This window comes from Pseudophryne corroboree, chromosome 4 (genome assembly GCF_028390025.1).
Source record: "Pseudophryne corroboree isolate aPseCor3 chromosome 4, aPseCor3.hap2, whole genome shotgun sequence".
Lineage (NCBI taxonomy): Eukaryota > Metazoa > Chordata > Amphibia > Anura > Myobatrachidae > Pseudophryne > Pseudophryne corroboree.
The window spans coordinates 88,062,576-88,080,568 of record NC_086447.1 but is presented as its reverse complement, the minus strand read 5'-3'; positions in this window follow the sequence as shown (position 1 = coordinate 88,080,568).

The following is a 17,993-nucleotide window of genomic DNA, read 5'->3' as shown; positions in this document are numbered from 1 at the left end:
AAGACCTGGGATCGACCCGGGACAGCCCCATTTACACTGATCCCGGGATATCCCTGAAAATGCATATGTATGTCATTAGAAATGGCCTTTTTCTGGCTCACATAGATGAGGTCACAATAGTCAACAAAGGGAGGGGTGGTGCCTGCTCACACCATTGCTGCAGTCATAGCCGACGGACTACCAGTGTATATGCCTGAGCTCATGATTCTTTCTGCTTTGCAGATGTTTCATACAGCCAGTGACAGCATGATGCAGCTTGTTACACTGTGCAGTATACTGCACATATATTTTATGAGGAGGAGGAGGGCGCAATTTATGGTGGATAGGGCTGCTAGTCGCTGCCAATATTTGCGCAGGAGGAGAGCCTTCATATCATCCTGAGCGTGAGTATGGGGCCTAACCACTCATTTTGGTCCAGAGATCGCCGGCACAGATAAGCCTTTATGAGGACCGTGGAAGCTTACCAGGATGAAGAGTGGATGGCTAACTTCCGTGTGTCTCGTGCAACCTTTGACTACATCCTGGAATTACTTACCCCAGCACTTGACATGCAGACCACCAGGCTTAGGAGACCCATCGAGGCACGCAGGAGGCTAGCTATTGCATTGTGGTGGTATGCTACCCCAGGAGAGTACCGCTCAGTCTCATGCTTGTTCGGTGTTGCGATCTCCACCTGCTGTGTCATAGTCCACCAGGTGACTAAAGCAATTGTATCTACCTTATACAAGCGCTTCATATCTCTACAAGGACAGCGCTTACAGGATACCATCAAAGGATTTGTGAAGCGAGGCTATCAGCAGTGTGGAGGAGCGATTGATGGGACACACATCCCCATTATTGCCCCACGTGACAACCATGCTGACTATTTTAATAGGAAGGGCTGGCACTCCATCATATTACAGGCTGTTGTGGACCACAAATATTGGCAAGTGTTTATTTTTGGGTTGGTGGGATGAGTTGCATGTGTGAGTTTTACATTCTAACTTTTTAAAGTTTTACTGTTCTTTAGTTTCCTAGATGTGTTTATTGGCTGGCCAGGCCGATCTCATGACTCCAGAGTTCTTGCCAATTCTGACCTGTACAACATCGTAGAGGAGAAGCAGGGTGGCTGGCTGTACCCCAAAGAGTGTGCAAAGATTGTGAATAGGGTGGAGATACCTGTCCACATCATCGGGGATGCTGCATACCCTTTACACCCCTGGATTATGAAAGGCTACACCCAACAGGTCCAGTTAACCCCAGAGCCACAAACCTATACTCACACCCTGAGTTCAGCAAGGATGGTGGTTGAGAACGCCTTCGGCAGGTTAAAAGGAAGATGGCGTTGTTTGATGAAGCGCAATGATGTGGACCTAAAGACTATGCCTAATGTAGTAGCTGCGTGCTGTATACTGCACAACATCTGTGAACTGAAAAATGAGGTATTCCTCCCTGAGTGGACTGTGCAGGACCTTGAGGTTATAAACCCACTTGTGGAAGGTGCTTTGTTTGGGGCTGCCTCAAACTCCGCTGCAGAACAAATACGTCACACTATTACATCCAACCTTGCAGCACTGGTACAATAGTGTTTAAGAATCAGCACAACATGTTTAGTGAATTCAATTTTATTTATTTTGTATTCCACCTTTGATCTTTGGTTTCATTTTTTATGATTTCCAAAAAAAAACACCTACATTGCCAGCAACTGTGTATATATGTAGAAACAATGATTTAGAAAACACTGAAAACATGGTCTACTGTTACGCACATTTGGGTATATGCATAGATTTGCAATCACTTTTTGATTGGCATAAAAAAAAAAAAAAATACTGGTAGGCTTGTAGATACAACACCATAAACCACAGTGTCCCTGCAGTATATTATTACTGTGTAAAAAATAAATAAGTGCTTTACTGTAGACACTATACAAAACAGAACATAGAAAAACAATTAAAGAATGCACAAACAGTTGTGCATAAACACTGATCACACTGTGGTTATTTAACATTAAATAGCAACAACAAATTTCACTGTGTTTAACAGCAAATTGCGCAATACAGTAAACTCTAAGAGTTTTGCGCGCTAGATGGTGCAGTATTTGGGGCATAGTATGGGCCAGGATTAAATGAGGAAAACCCCTGCTCAGGGTATTGTGAGTTGTGGTGTTGGGTTGGTGCTCTTGAGGTATTGGTCATACGCTCATAGAACGCCATGTTCATTTGGTGCAATTCCCTGTGACGGTCATACTGCTCTCTACTCATGTGTTCCTGCATTGTCATGACTTGGGTAAGAAATGCATCATGCATTTGGCGCTCTGCCTCTAGAAACCTGTCGAGCCTTGCATCCTCCTGTGCGGACATTGCAGCGTCCATCTCTCGTAGTTGGTCAACAAGGACATTTGACATGGCTTTAGCCACTTGCTCCGCTCTGCTCAGTTTCTTCCTTCTAGGCGGTACGGTGTAAACTGTGAAGAGAAGAAATACAAAATGAGCGTATATAAAAATAGCGTTAGCAAACATGTGTTTGTGGCATTAATCCACCTACACACTAGCTACTCTGCAACATTGATCTATATATAAAAATGCAAAGCCCCCGTGCCACCGTGCCAGCAGCGTGGCGAGCGCAGTGATCCCGCAAGGGGCTCATTTGCGCTTGCCACGCAGCCGCCACACCGGCCACTCATACTATCCACATAAGTAGATGATTAACAATTGTGGATTTGTGCTATGTGTGTTAATTTCTAAACATGTACTTACTGTTTTTCTGTAAAGTTGGGGTGATGGTGACGGCACTTTGTACAGTCCCACTGTCACTGGTCTGAGCATCCACGACGTCTTCAATGGTTGCAGTTTCGAGATGTGTTGGGAGGATGTGTCGCTGTCCTCAGGTGTGTCGTCAATTAACAAGGGTGATGACGGGCAGACGTCACTGCTTGTCTGTGTCTCTTCTGGAGTGCCTTCTGTAGCAGTGTACTGTGAACTGGAAGACAGACTCACCGGACTGCATATACTGTAGCTGTGTTTCCAAAGATATTTGAACAGATGTCATAGTACTGCCAGTCGATACGGCCAACCCCGCTCTTTTTCCGGTTGTTGTCATGCACCTTCAGGAACTGTTTTTTAAGAGTTTTCATTTTGTTTAACACTTGCTGCTGTGTGCGGATGATTCCTCTGGCTTCCAGCATCTTGGAGATGTTTTTATAAATCACTGCATCTTTAACTGTGCCTGTGATCTGCCCAGGGCCGGCTCTACCATTAGGCAGCTTTAGGCGGCTGCCTAGGGGCGCCAGCATCTGGAGGGCGCCACTGAATTATTCTAGTAAAACACTGAAGGATATCTCTGTATGCGGCCTCCTCCTTTTACACTGCGCTGACTGCTGCTGCGGTCGGGTCTTATCAGGTGCAGCTGCCACTATCAGGCTGTACCACATAGTGTGTCAGCACTTCCTCTGTTCCGACACGTGTAACAACAAGTCATGTTAATGCACATAGGAGGCAGATGTAACTGTAGCTCCCGAAATGGCGCTCCCCATAGACCTGCGGGAACCTCTTCCAGACCCCTAGATCCCGGATCTCCAGCAGAAAGCAGCACCTGACTACATGTCTGCATCCACGACGCACCTGTGAGAGGATCCATGCCAATGCCGAGGGAAAACAAGGAAAAAACTTTTAGCGAAGTAACCCATGTGGGTTTCACTGGTACCACAGACAGTACAGAAAGGGACATTTTAACAGAGGAGGGGACCCCTGTGCAGTCTCCGGGTAGGCTTCCTCCCGTGTATGGCGCAGTAGTCTCCAGTATTGTACCAGAGTCTACTGCACATGTCCGCCATGTTCTGGAGACCAATTTAACTACTGCGCATGCGCTGAGTCCATTTTCGGTGTGACTTTTGCATCGGCTGCAGCACCCTTCTCGGCACTCTGTAAAGGTAAGTGATTTGCACTTGTAAACAGCATAATATGGAAAAAATATTGTGACAATACAATAAACTTCTGCACTTTAAAATAAGAATTTACTTACCGATAATTCTATTTCTCGGAGTCCGTAGTGGATGCTGGGGTTCCTGAAAGGACCATGGGGAATAGCGGCTCCGCAGGAGACAGGGCACAAAAGTAAAGCTTTCCGATCAGGTGGTGTGCACTGGCTCCTCCCCCTATGACCCTCCTCCAAGCCAGTTAGGTACTGTGCCCGGACGAGCGTACACAATAAGGGAGGAATTTTGAATCCCGGGTAAGACTCATACCAGCCACACCAATCACACCGTACAACTTGTGATCTAAACCCAGTTAACAGTATGATAACAGCGGAGCCTCTGAAAAGATGGCTCACAACAATAATAACCCGATTTTTGTAACTATGTACAAGTATTGCAGATAATCCGCACTTGGGATGGGCGCCCAGCATCCACTACGGACTCCGAGAAATAGAATTATCGGTAAGTAAATTCTTATTTTCTCTATCGTCCTAGTGGATGCTGGGGTTCCTGAAAGGACCATGGGGATTATACCAAAGCTCCCAAACGGGCGGGAGAGTGCGGATGACTCTGCAGCACCGAATGAGAGAACTCCAGGTCCTCCTTAGCCAGGGTATCAAATTTGTAGAATTTAGCAAACGTGTTTGCCCCTGACCAAGTAGCTGCTCGGCAAGGTTGTAAAGCCGAGACCCCTCGGGCAGCCGCCCAAGATGAGCCCACCTTCCTTGTGGAATGGGCATTTACATATTTTGCCTGTGGCAGGCCTGCCACAGAATGTGCAAGCTGAATTGTATTACACATCCAACTAGCAATAGTCTGCTTAGAAGCAAGAGCACCCAGTTTGTTGGGTGCATACAGGATAACAGCAAGTCAGTTTTCCTGACTCCAGCCGTCCTGGAACATATTTTCAGGGCCCTGACAACATCTAGCAACTTGGAGTCCTCCAAGTCCCTAGTAGGTGCAAGGCACCACAATAAGCTGGTTCAGGTGAAACACTGACACCACCTTAGGGAGAGAACTGGGGACGAGTCCGCAGCTCTGCCCTGTCCGAATGGACAAACAGATATGGGCTTTTTTGAGAAAAAATCACCAATTTGACACTCGCCTGGTCCAGGCCAGGGCCAAGAGCATGGTCACTTTTCATGTGAGATGCTTCAAATCCACAGATTTGACTGGTTTTAAACCAATGTGATTTGAGGAATCCCAGAACTACGTTGAGATCCCACAGTGCCACTGGAGGCACAAAAGGGGGTTGTATATGCAATACTCCCTTGACAAACTTCTGGACTTCAGGAACTGAAGCCAATTCTTTCTGGAAGAAAATCGACAGGGCCGAAATTTGAACCTTAATGGACCCCAATTTGAGGCCCATAGACACTCCTGTTTGCAGGAAATGCAGGAAACGACCGAGTTGAAATTTCTTTGTGGGGCCTTCCTGGCCTCACACCACGCAACATATTTTCGCCACATGTGGTGATAATGTCGTGCGGTCACCTCCTTTCTGGCTTTGACCAGGGTAGGAATGACCTCTTCCGGAATGCCTTTTTCCCTTAGGATCCGGCTTTCCACCGCCATGCCGACAAATGCAGCTGCGGTAAGTCTTGGAACAGACATGGTACTTGCTGAAGCAAGTCCCTTCTTAGCGGCAGAGGCCATAAGACCTCTGTAAGCATCTCTTGAAGTTCCGGGTACCAAGTCCTTCTTGGCCAATCCGGAGCCATGAGTATAGTTCTTACTCCTCTACGTCTTATAATTCTCAGCACCTTAGGTATGAGAAGCAGAGGAGGGAACACATACACCGACTGGTACACCCACGGTGTTACCAGAACGTCCACAGCTATTGCCTGAGGGTCTCTTGACCTGGCGCAATACCTGTCCCGTTTTTTGTTCAGACGGGACGCCATCATGTCCACCTTTGGTATTTCCCAACGGTTTACAATCATGTGGAAAAAACTTCCCGATGAAGTTTCCACTCTCCCGGGTGGAGGTCGTGCCTGCTGAGGAAGTCTGCTTCCCAGTTTCCATTCCCGGGATGAAACACTGCTGACAGTGCTATCACATGATTTTCCGCCCAGCGAAAAGTCCTTGCAGTTTTTGCCATTGCCCTCCTGCTTCTTGTGTCGCCCTGTCTGTTTACGTGGGCGACTGCCGTGATGTTTTTCCCACTGGATCAATACCGGCTGACCTTGAAGCAGAGGTCTTGCTAAGCTTAGAGCATTATAAATTTACCCTTAGCTCCAGTATATTTATGTGGAGAAAAGTCTCCAGACTTGATCACACTCCCTGGAAATTTTTTCCTTGTGTGACTGCTCCCCAGCCTCTCGGGCTGGGCTCCGTGGTCACCAGCATCCAATCCTGAATGCCGAATCTGCGGCCCTCTAGAAGATGAGCACTCTATAACCACCACAGGAGAGACACCCTTGTCCTTGGATATAGGGTTATCCGCTGATGCATCTGAAGATGCGATCTGGACCATTTGTCCAGCAGATCCCACTGAAAAGTTCTTGCGTGAAATCTGCCGAATGGAATTGCTTCGTAGGAAGCCACCATTTTTACCAGGACCCTTGTGCAATGATGCACTGTTTTTAGGAGGTTCCTGACTAGCTCGGATAACTCCCTGGCTTTCTCTTCCGGGAGAAACACCTTTTTCTGGACTGTGTCCAGAATCATCCCTAGGCACAGCAGACGTGTCGTCGGGATCAGCTGCGATTTTGGAATATTTAGAATCCACCCGTGCTGTTGTAGCAGTATCCTAGATAGTGCTACTCCGACCTCCAACTGTTCCCTGGACTATGCCCTTATCAGGAGATCGTCCAAGTAAGGGATAATTAAGACGCCTTTTCTTCGAAGAAGAATCATCATTTCGGCCATTACCTTGGTAAAGACCCGGGGTGCCGTGGACAATCCAAACGGCAGCGTCTGAAACTGATAGTGACAGTTCTGCACCACGAACCTGAGGTACCCTTAGTGAGAAGGGCAAATTTGGGACATAGAGGTAAGCATCCCTGATGTCCCGGGACACTATATAGTCCCCTTCTTCCTGGTTCGTTATCACTGCTCTGAGTGACTCCATCTTGATTTGAACCTTTGTAAGTGTTCAAAAAATTTTTTAGAATAAGTCTCACCTAGCCTTCTGGCTTCAGTACCACAATATAGTGTGGAATAATACCCCTTTTCTTGTAGTAGGAGGGGTAATTTAATTATCACCTGCTGGGAATACAGCTTGTGAATTTTTTCCCATACTGCCTCCTTGTCGGAGGGAGACCTTGGTAAAGCAGACTTCAGGAGCCTGCGAAGGGGAAACGTCTCGACATTCCAATCTGTACCCCTGGGATACTACTTGTAGGATCCAGGGGTCCTGTACGGTCTCAGCGCCATGCTGAGAACTTGTCAGAAGCGGTAGAACGCTTCTGTTCCTGGGAATGGGCTGCCTGCTGCAGTCTTCTTCCCTTTCCTCTATCCCTGGGCAGATATGATCTTATAGGGACGAAAGGACTGAGGCTGAAAAGACGGTGTCTTTTTCTGCAGAGATGTGACTTAGGGTAAAAACGGTGGATTTTCCAGCAGTTGCTGTGGCCACCAGGTCCGATGGACCGACCCCAAATAACTCCTCTTCCTTTATACGGCAATACACCCTTGTGCCGTTTGGAATCTGCATCACCTGACCACTGTCGTGTCCATAACATCTTCTGGCAGTTATGGACATCGCATTTACTCTTGATGCCAGAGTGCAAATATCCCTCTGTGCATCTCGCATATATAGAAATGCATCCTTTAAATGCTCTATAGTCAATAAAATACTGTCCCTGTCAAGGGTATCAATATTTTTAGTCAGGGAATCCGACCAAGCCACCCCAGCTCTGCACATCCAGGCTGAGGCGATCGCTGGTCGCAGTATAACACCAGTATGTGTGTATATACTTTTTATGATATTTTCCAGCCTCCTGTCAGCTGGTCCTTGAGGACGGCCCTATCTATAGACGGTACCGCCACTTGTTTTGATAAGCGTGTGAGCGCCTTATCCACCTTAAGGGGTGTTTCCCAACGCGCCCTAACTTCTGGCGGGAAAGGGTATACCGCCCATAATTTTCTATCGGGGGGAACCCACGCATCATCACACACTTTATTTAATTTATCTGATTCAGGAAAAACTATGGTAGTTTTTTCACATCCCACATAATACCCTCTTTTGTGGTACTTGTAGTATCAGAAATATGTAACACCTCCTTCATTGCCTTTAACGTGTGGCCCTAATAAGGAATACGTTTGTTTATTCACCGTCGACACTGGATTCAGTGTCCCTGTCTGTGTCTGTGTCGACCGACTAAAGTAAACGGGCGTTTTAAAACCCCTGACGGTGTTTTTGAGACGTCTGGACCGGTACTAATTGTTTGTCGGCCGTCTCATGTCGTCAACCGACCTTGCAGCGTGTTGACATTATCACGTAATTCCCTAAATAAGCCATCCATTCCGGTGTCGACTCCCTAGAGAGTGACATCACCATTACAGGCAATTGCTCCGCCTCCTCACCAACATCGTCCTCATACATGTCGACACACACGTACCGACACACAGCACACACACAGGGAATGCTCTGATAGAGGACAGGACCCACTAGCCCTTTGGAGAGACAGAGGGAGAGTTTGCCAGCACACACCAAAAACGCTATAATTATATAGGGACAACCTTATATAAGTGTTTTCCCTTATAGCATCTTTTTTATATATTTCTAACGCCAAATTAGTGCCCCCCCTCTCTGTTTTAACCCTGTTTCTGTAGTGCAGTGCAGGGGAGAGCCTGGGAGCCTTCCTCCAGCCTTTCTGTGAGGGAAAATGGCGCTGTGTGCTGAGGAGATAGGCCCCGCCCCTTTTTCGGCGGCCTCGTCTCCCGCTCTTAACGGATTCTGGCAGGGGTTAAATATCTCCATATAGCCTCCGGAGGCTATATGTGAGGTATTTTTAGCCAAAATAGGTATTCATTTGCCTCCCAGGGCGCCCCCCTCCCAGCGCCCTGCACCCTCAGTGACTGCCGTGTGAAGTGTGCTGAGAGGAAAATGGCGCACAGCTGCAGTGCTGTGCGCTACCTTTAGAAGACTGAGGAGTCTTCTGCCGCCGATTCTGGACCTCTTCTTACTTCAGCATCTGCAAGGGGGCCGGCGGCAAGGCTCCGGTGACCATCCAGGCTGTACCTGTGATCGTCCCTCTGGAGCTGATGTCCAGTAGCCAAGAAGCCAATCCATCCTGCACGCAGGTGAGTTCACTTCTTCTCCCCTAAGTCCCTCGTTGCAGTGATCCTGTTGCCAGCAGGACTCACTGTAAAATAAAAAACCTAAGCTAAACTTTTCTAAGCAGCTCTTTAGGAGAGCCACCTAGATTGCACCCTTCTCGGCCGGGCACAAAAATCTAACTGGCTTGGAGGAGGGTCATAGGGGGAGGAGCCAGTGCACACCACCTGATCGGAAAGCTTTACTTTTGTGCCCTGTCTCCTGCGGAGCCGCTATTCCCCATGGTCCTTTCAGGAACCCCAGCATCCACTAGGACGATAGAGAAAAGTCCTTGAGTGTTGTCACTTTCCTCTGTACAGGAAAGTATATATCTCCTATATAATAGCCCTATTCTGTGACCTTGTGATTCATTTGCTAACGCTGGGCGGAGTCACAACAGTGGGCGGAGTTATTCAAATGAGTCACAGAGATCTGGCCAAATCTACAGGAGACTAGGAGCAGAAGCAGATAGCATGGGCATTGGGCATGGCACAGGCAGGGGTGCAGACCTCCCAGCTTTCTGCAGGAGCTTTCTCCAGGCAGAAGGAGGGACACACACTCGGCGAAAAGGGGGCGTGGCTTCACGGGAGGGCTGATTATGAGTCCTGGGGGCCCAGGGCACTTGAGACAGTGGAGCCCTATCTCATTGCTGTGCCTGCTGTGGGTTGGGGGCGTGGCCTAATCGCGGACCGCGCGGCCACGCCCCCTTATGCAAATTCCGATATTTATTTTTTTTAATGGGATTTTGGCCCCTCAGCTAGGGCTAAATCCAGAAGGGGTGGTCGCTCCCCCGTACACACCGGCACAGGCAGAAGAAAGCAGGGAGACTGCTGCCTCCCTGCAACACCACAGACCTGCCAATATGCAGCAGCGTGTGCTGACTGTAGCACAATGCTGCCGCTGTTGCTGGCAGGATGGGGGGGGGGGAGCTTCTGAGCTGGGACAGAGCTACTCCAGCCGGGGGGCCCCCTAAAACTGTGGGGCCAACGGTACGTATCCCCTGCCCCCCCCCCCCCCCCTTAATCCGTCTCTGCTGCTGGAACCCCCCCATTAATCCGTACCCCCTGATGCCCCCTCTCCCTCTGTCTCCACTATTCACCGCTGCTCTGCTAAGCAGAACAGCGAGAACAGGAGCTTTCCAACTGCCCCCCCCCCCCCCACCGCCGTACACTGCGACCCGCGGGTGGGACAGCGGGACAGACCCCAAAAAATGGGACTGTCCCGCGAAAATCGGGACATTTGGGAGGTATGGGGTTGTGTGAGGGGTATGTCATACAGACAGACGGGCACCGGCTCGCTGTGTGCTTGACCCCCCACATCGGCATACTCAGCAGGGTCTCTCTGGTGCAGAGGAGCGTCACATTCTGGCACACTCCACGCTTCTTAGCTGCAGTTTTGTGGGGCACCTGCCGCTGTGCAGGTTCCATACTGCCTCTGTTATCTCCAGCCCCGGCAACCCCACCGCTAGCTGCAGCGCTGCCACCCGCAGTGGAGTGCGCCCAGCTCATTCACACACTTTAGCTGGCGGGTAGCACTGCAGAAATCCGAGCTGCTTGCAGGCTCTGACCCACTCCTCCCTCCAGCCGCAGCGTCTCCTGGGAGCTAACCAGTCACTCCCAGTCTCCCCTTACCACAGTGCCCGGAAGCCGTGAGGTCCGCGCCACGTGCATGCTATGACCCCCTCCTCCCTCCAGCCGCAGCATCTCCAGGGGGCTAACCAGTCATTTCCAGTCTCACCTTACCACAGTGCCCGGCAGCTGCGCGAGGTCTGCGGTGTGTGACTGAGGAGGGGGGGAGGGATGCGGATGGGCAGAGAAAGCAGGACTCCAGCCTGAGAGAGTCAGCCATGCCAAGTCTCCAGCAGCAGCAGATCCCAACAGGTTGGAGTGGAACAGCAGCAGCCAGCAGCAGTGACTCCGGTAAGACACATCTGTCTGTCACCACTGTTTTGTCCCTAATACCAATCTCTCCCGTGCCCTGTGTTCTGTCATGTCCCTGTCACCCCTGGCCTTGCCCTGCCACCCTTATCCTGGCCCTCTTACCCTTATCCTGGCCCTTTCACCCTTATCCTGGCCCTGTCACCCTTATGCTGGCCCTGTCACCCCTATCCTGGCCCTGTCACCCCTGTGCTTGCCCTGTCAACCCTATACTAGCCCCGTCACCCCTGTCCTGGTCCTGCCGCCCCTACCCTGGCCCTGTCACCCCTATCCTGTCCCTATCATTTCTGTCCTGGCCCTGTCACCCCTGTCCTGGCCCTGTCACCCCTGTCCTGGCACCGTCACCCCTGTTCTGACCCTGTCACCCCTGTCCTGGCCCCGTCAACCCTGTACTGACCCTGTCACCCCTGTCCTGGCCCTGTTACTGCATACCCTCCAACTACCTTTTATGGCATGTACAGTACCCGCAGCGCCTCCAGACCTCTCCCCAATGCACCACACCTCCGCACCTTCCCCTCCACCACATGCGGCACTCCACCCCTCCCCCACATGCTGTGCCTCCAGACCCCCTACACCACCCGTGGCTCCCACTCCTCCACCCCTTCACCACCCACAGCACCTCCAGGCCCCTTCCACCATTCACCCCCCTTATATGTCTCCCCCCACACCTGCCCCCCTCCATCCGCAACATCTGCAGACACCCTCCTCCATCAGCGGTCCCCCCCTCACCCACCCCTCCCCCACCAATGGCACCCCCGCACCTGCCCCTCCACCACCTGCAGCACCTCCGGACCTCCTTTCCCATCCGCCGCAACACCCGTACCTGCCCCTACCCTACCCATGGTGCCTGCGGTCCCCTACCCAACCCCCGGCACTCCCGTCCCTTCCCATCCCACAGCACCTCCGGAACCCTTCACCCATCCACAACATCCCCACACCTGCCCCTCTCCCACCCGTGGCACCCCTGCCCCTCCCCCACCTGCAGTGTCTCCGGACCCCTCCCCCATCTGCATCCCCCACTCCTCTGCCCCTCCCCCACGCGCAGCACCTCCCGAACCTTCCCCATCCGGGCCCCACCCCCACTTCTGCCTCCCCTCCACCCGCAGCATCTACAGACACCATCCGCAGTCCCCCCCGCACCCGCTACATTCTGTACATCGTGCCCTGCAGGTGCTGTTCACGCCGTCGCAAGGGGCTGCGGCTCCTTCACCATCGCACGCCCATTCATTGTGCAATATTTAACCACTAACAAAGGAATGCAGGTAATACTCCATATAATACAAATATTAAACCCCAGAAAGGCATGCAAGGGTTAAGGGGGCGTAGCCCCTTGCGACGGTGTGAAGAGCGCCCGTAGGGCGCGATGAAGCACCTAGTATATGTATAATAATGCAATTCACCCCAGTCCACCTAGTGGACATCTGCATCTCCCCTCTGAAAGATGGTAGTGGTGGGGTTGCAGGTTAGAGGGCGCAAGGCTGAAGCTTTGCCTAGGGTGCAGAGAGATCTTGCACCGGCCCTGGATCTGCCTCATTATTTCCTCCTCTCCCCTAATGGTCAGCAACTCTCTAACCTCCTGGTCTGTCCAGGTCGCCATGCTGCCTTCCTCACACGCATCCAGGATGCTCCCCTGGGCTCTAAAAGATGACATCATCTTTTCTGAGCCCAAGAAAGCTCCAATCGGAGGCCTTTTAACAGTCCCGGGTAGTGAATCCCGGGACGGGCCCTTTCACACTACCGAGCTTCCCGAGACCTGGGTTGAAATCCCGGGTTGCTCGTCCCGGGAAATTGTCCCTGTACCCTTTCACACTGAGAAACATCCCGGGATGATGCGCGTTCACGTGCAATATCCCGGTATTTTCATGCGAGTGTAAAAGGGGTATTACTGTAGTAATGAGGTGTTTCTAAAAGTGGACAAGCACTAATATTTCCTGGGATATGTTGCTCTAGAGCAGGGACATCTGAGCACATATAATTAGGGTCCAAATGCAAGGGTGTAGCCAGAATTTTGTGGGCCCCATAACAACATTTTGAAGAGGCCCCCATTCCAATGCTTCTAGAGAGACACTTCTCTGCAGCAGTTAATTTATGCCCTATAATAGTGCCCTAGTTCATTTTCTGAACCATAGTAGAGCCTTATTTAATGTTATGCCCCATAGTAGTGCCCTAGTTCATTTTCTGAACCATAGTAGAGCCTTATTTAATGTTATGCCCCATAGTAGTGCTCTAGTTTCTTTTATGAATCGCAGTAGTGCTAAAGTTCACCCCATGTCACATTTCAGAGCTGCCAGTACACATTATGCCACACAGTACCCCCAGTTCACATTATGATATATAGTGCTCCCCGTTCATATTGTGCCTCATTACAGTGCCCCAGTTCATATTATATAACATTAAAATGCCCATCAGTTCATTTTATACCACACTACAATGAGCAGGTCCAGGGGCATACCTAGATATATTGCAGGCCCCAAGGAAAAAGTTTGAAAGGACCCCCTATGTACCAACCAATGGTGAAAAATGTATATAACACATGTAACTGTGACAGGGAAGGTGGCCCCTCTCAGCTCTGGGCCCCATAGCAGCTGCACTGCATGCACCTATGGTAACTACGCCCTTGCCCAAATGTATTAAGCCTTAAAAGTGATCAAGTGGAGACAGATAAGGAGTGATAAACTACCAGCCAACCAGCTCCTAACTGTCATTTTTCAAACACACTGTTACATGGCCATTAGGAAGCTGGGTGGCTGCTATTTTATCACTCTAAGGGGTCTATTCATGAAGCAGTGAAAAGGGTGGAGAAGTGAACCAGTGGAGAAGTTGTCCATAGCAACCAATCAGCATTGAAGTAACATTTATAATTTGCATACTATACAACTGTACGAAGCAGATTTTGAAACAGGAACATTTTACACATGTGAAGTATTGACAGCGCTGAGAGTTTCTAAAGGACTCTGGTTCTATATAGATTTTGCAAAGCTGAGAAGCTGATCAGCATTTCCTTATAAGAGACGCAGCTGCAGTCATCCAGCGCTTTTGGAGAAGGTTCTCAAATTCGTACTTTTGCAGCTGATTGGTTGCCATGGGCAATTTCTCCACAACTTCACTTCTCCACTCTTTTCACTGCTTTATGAATAGACCCCCTAAAGGTGGACATTTACTATGCAGTGATAAAAGTGGAGAAGTGAGCCAATGGAGAAGTTGCCCATGGCAACCAATCAGCATTGATGTAACATTTATCATTTGCATACTATAAAAGTATTCAGAGCAGCTGATTGGTTACCATGGGCAGCTTCTCCACTAGCTCACTTCTCCACTTTATCACTTTCTAAGGCTTAATACATTTGGGCCTATATACTTGTCCAGGTACTGTGTCTTCTAAGTCAGCTTAGACTTACTCAGATGGGTGTGGATTGTAACCATAGCAACCAGTGATCTTGTGTTGCATCTTCAGACGGATCCCATGGCTCAGCGCTGCATGCAGGAGGCATCTTTAGCGTTTAGACACCTCCTGGTGCAATAGCATGTTGTAGCATCACTGCTGTGTCCAAATACGCAGTAGCCATGCTATTAGCACCCGTCTCTGAGTCACCCCCCCCAGAATCACTCGTAAATTTGCAATGATGCGCATGCAACCTGCAACACGTGCAGTTTGCTAAGAATTGCTAGACTCGTTCGCATTCGAACATAATGTAATGTTTGCACTATCCACGGCAGTACTGACTGGGGTAAGACCTTTAGCATACAGAGATGCGGGACGCCGCTCTTTGTAATTTCAGCAGCACTAAACAAGCACATGATACCAGTAAAGCCATACTTGCCTAATTCCCGCAAGTGATGGGAGACTCACGATTTTTTAGGCAGTCCCCGGCACTCACAGAAGAGTGGCCAGATCTCTCACATCCCACCCGCTTCCTAGTTAAGCAGACAGGATGAGGAGATCCTACAGAGAATTGCGGTTCCTTATGGAGGGGGTGGGTTTAAATTATGCCAATTCACAATATTTGGGGGTGGAGCCTAGTAATGTGCAGCCCCGCCCCCTTGCACTGGCAAGCAGCGACTCCTCTCCTGGTTCCTCCCAGAGAGGATAGTTAAAGGTAGGCAAGTAGGAATAAGACTTTGCAGATTGAACACTGGAAAAACTGTATTCACTGGTGTCCACTATACAACCTGCATACTGCTTTTGATTTGTATGTTTTGTTTCTTTTTTATTTGTTACATTTTTGGCTTACTGTGGCTTGTTTGCATAGGGTGCAACAAACCATTATATTTGTATATTACCCATCTGTACCCAGGGTTGGACAGGCCCACAGGGGTACAGAGTGATAAAGCTGATTATCTTTACAGGAATGAAAGCTAAACCATAAATATATCTTAAATATACTTTAAACCTTTAGCCGCTGCGGCCGCTATACTTAATTCACACTCTACGCACCTTTTACGCTATTAGCGTACAGAGTCCCGTACAGGGTACGGACTTTGCGTACACACGCCGTGCTGACGGTACAAAGTACAGCGCGTACACACCCAGATATACACTTTAAACCTTCTACAGCAATGCAATGCAATAATAATACACTTTAAACCTTAGCAGGGCAATGAGGACACGACACCAATTGTGATTTTACCGCTGGGTTCCGACACCACAGTGGATTATTTCTGAAAGGGGGTTTACAATACAACTTATACACTACAATACAAGACAATATATAACAGAATAATGGCTACAGTCAATGTACATATGTGAGTATATTCGCGTGCGCTTCCCGGTCCGGTCCTCCGTCATCAAATAGATAACGTTGTGAGTCTTGTGCGTGGCCAGGCTGCAGCAGGCTTTATTTATACAATTCTTCCAAAAGCAATACAATGGATACTGTAATCCCTTTGTCCATTGGACACAGGAATGCACTTTTACAGTACAGGAGAGGTCATAAGTTGATTTGAAAAGGTAGGCGATGTCTTTCTCAACTGCTCTTGTGGGTGGTCTCCTCTGGATTCCCGCCGCATACATAATAAACAGTAAATGCAGTTTATATCTATATTCTGCTTCTGCACACAGAGGCTTAACTAGGGTTTTTGGAGCCCAGGGCAAGATGTAAAATGGCGCCCCACCCCCCACCCAAAAAAAGAATAGCAAAAGAAGTATGTGCGCGCGCTGAAGGCGCGTGCGGCGAAAAATGGGCGTGGTCACACACCAGAAGGGGTGTGGCCACGCTCCAGAAGGGGTGTGGCCACTGAAAATGGCCCACAGTGCCAGTTACATTGCCCCACAGTGCCAGATACAATGCCCCACAGTGCCAGTTACATTGCCCCACAGTGCCAGATACAATGCCCCACAGTGCCAGTTACATTGCCCCACAGTGCCAGATACAATGCCCCACAGTGCCAGTTACATTGCCCCCCAGTGCCAGATACAATGCCCCACAGTGCCGGATACATGCCCCACAGTGCCAGTTACATTGCCCACAGTGCCAGATACAATGCCCCACAGTAGTGCCAGATACAATGCCCCACAGTAGTGCCAGATACAATGCCCCACAGTGCCAGATACAATGCCCCACAGTGCCAGTTACATTGCCCCACAGTGCCAGTTACATTGCCCCAGAGTGCCAGATACAATGCCCCCCAGTGCCAGATACAATGCCCCACAGTGCCGGATACATGCCCCATAGTGCCAGTTACATTGCCCCACAGTGCCAGATACAATGCCCCACAGTGCCAGATACATGCCCCACAGTGCCAGTTACATTGCCCCACAGTGCCAGATACAATGCCCCACAGTGCCAGATACATGCCCCACAGTGCCAGTTACATTGCCCCACAGTGCCAGTTACATTGCCCCACAGTGCCGGATACAATGCCCTACAGTGCCAGATACATGCCCCACAGTGCCAGTTACATTGCCCCACAGTGCCAGTTACATTGCCCCACAGTGCCGGATACAATGCCCCACAGTGCCAGATACATGCCCCACAGTGCCAGTTACATGCCCCACAGTGCCAGATACATTGCCCCACAGTGCCGGATACAATGCCCCACAGTGCCAGATACATGCCCCACAGTGCCAGTTTCATTGCCCCACAGTGCCAGATACAATGCCCCACAGTGCCAGTTACATGCCCCACAGTGCCAGATACATTGCCCCACAGTGCCGGATACAATGCCCCACAGTGCCAGATACATGCCCCACAGTGCCAGTTACATTGCCCCACAGTGCCATTTACATTGCCCCACAGTGCCAGTTACATGCCCCACAATGCCAGTTACATTGCCCCACAGTGCCAGTTACATGCCCCGCAGTGCCAGTTACATGCCCCACAAAGCCAGTTACATTGCCCCACAGTGCCAGTTACATGCCCCACAGTGCCAGGCCCCACTCAGTGCCAGTAACATATGCCCCATTTGGTGCCAGATACATGCCCCACTGTGCCGCCAAGCCCGCCGCCACCCCCGTCACTCTCCGCTTGCTCTATGTGAGGGGAGGAGAGTGCAGCACAGCGCCTCTCCTTCCCCTCACCGCTCCAGGTCTCCGGCGGCTGTCTGGCGCCGGTTCGCTAGCCAATCAGAGCTCGCGGACCGGCAGCCAATCAGGAGCCGGTCCGCAAGCTCTGATTGGCTAGCGCCGGAGACCGGACACAGCAGCGCTGCTGGCAGCGCTGCTAGTGCTAGCAGCGGCGGTGAGGGGAGGGAGAGACGCTGCGCTCTCCTCCCCTCACATTTAGGGTTGACGGGGGCGAGTGGGGCATGATGCCCTGGTCGCCGGCGGCGCCCCCCTCTCCTGGGTCTGCCAAGGCGCCCGGGGCACGTGCCCCACTCGCCCTACCCTAGATACGCCTCTGTC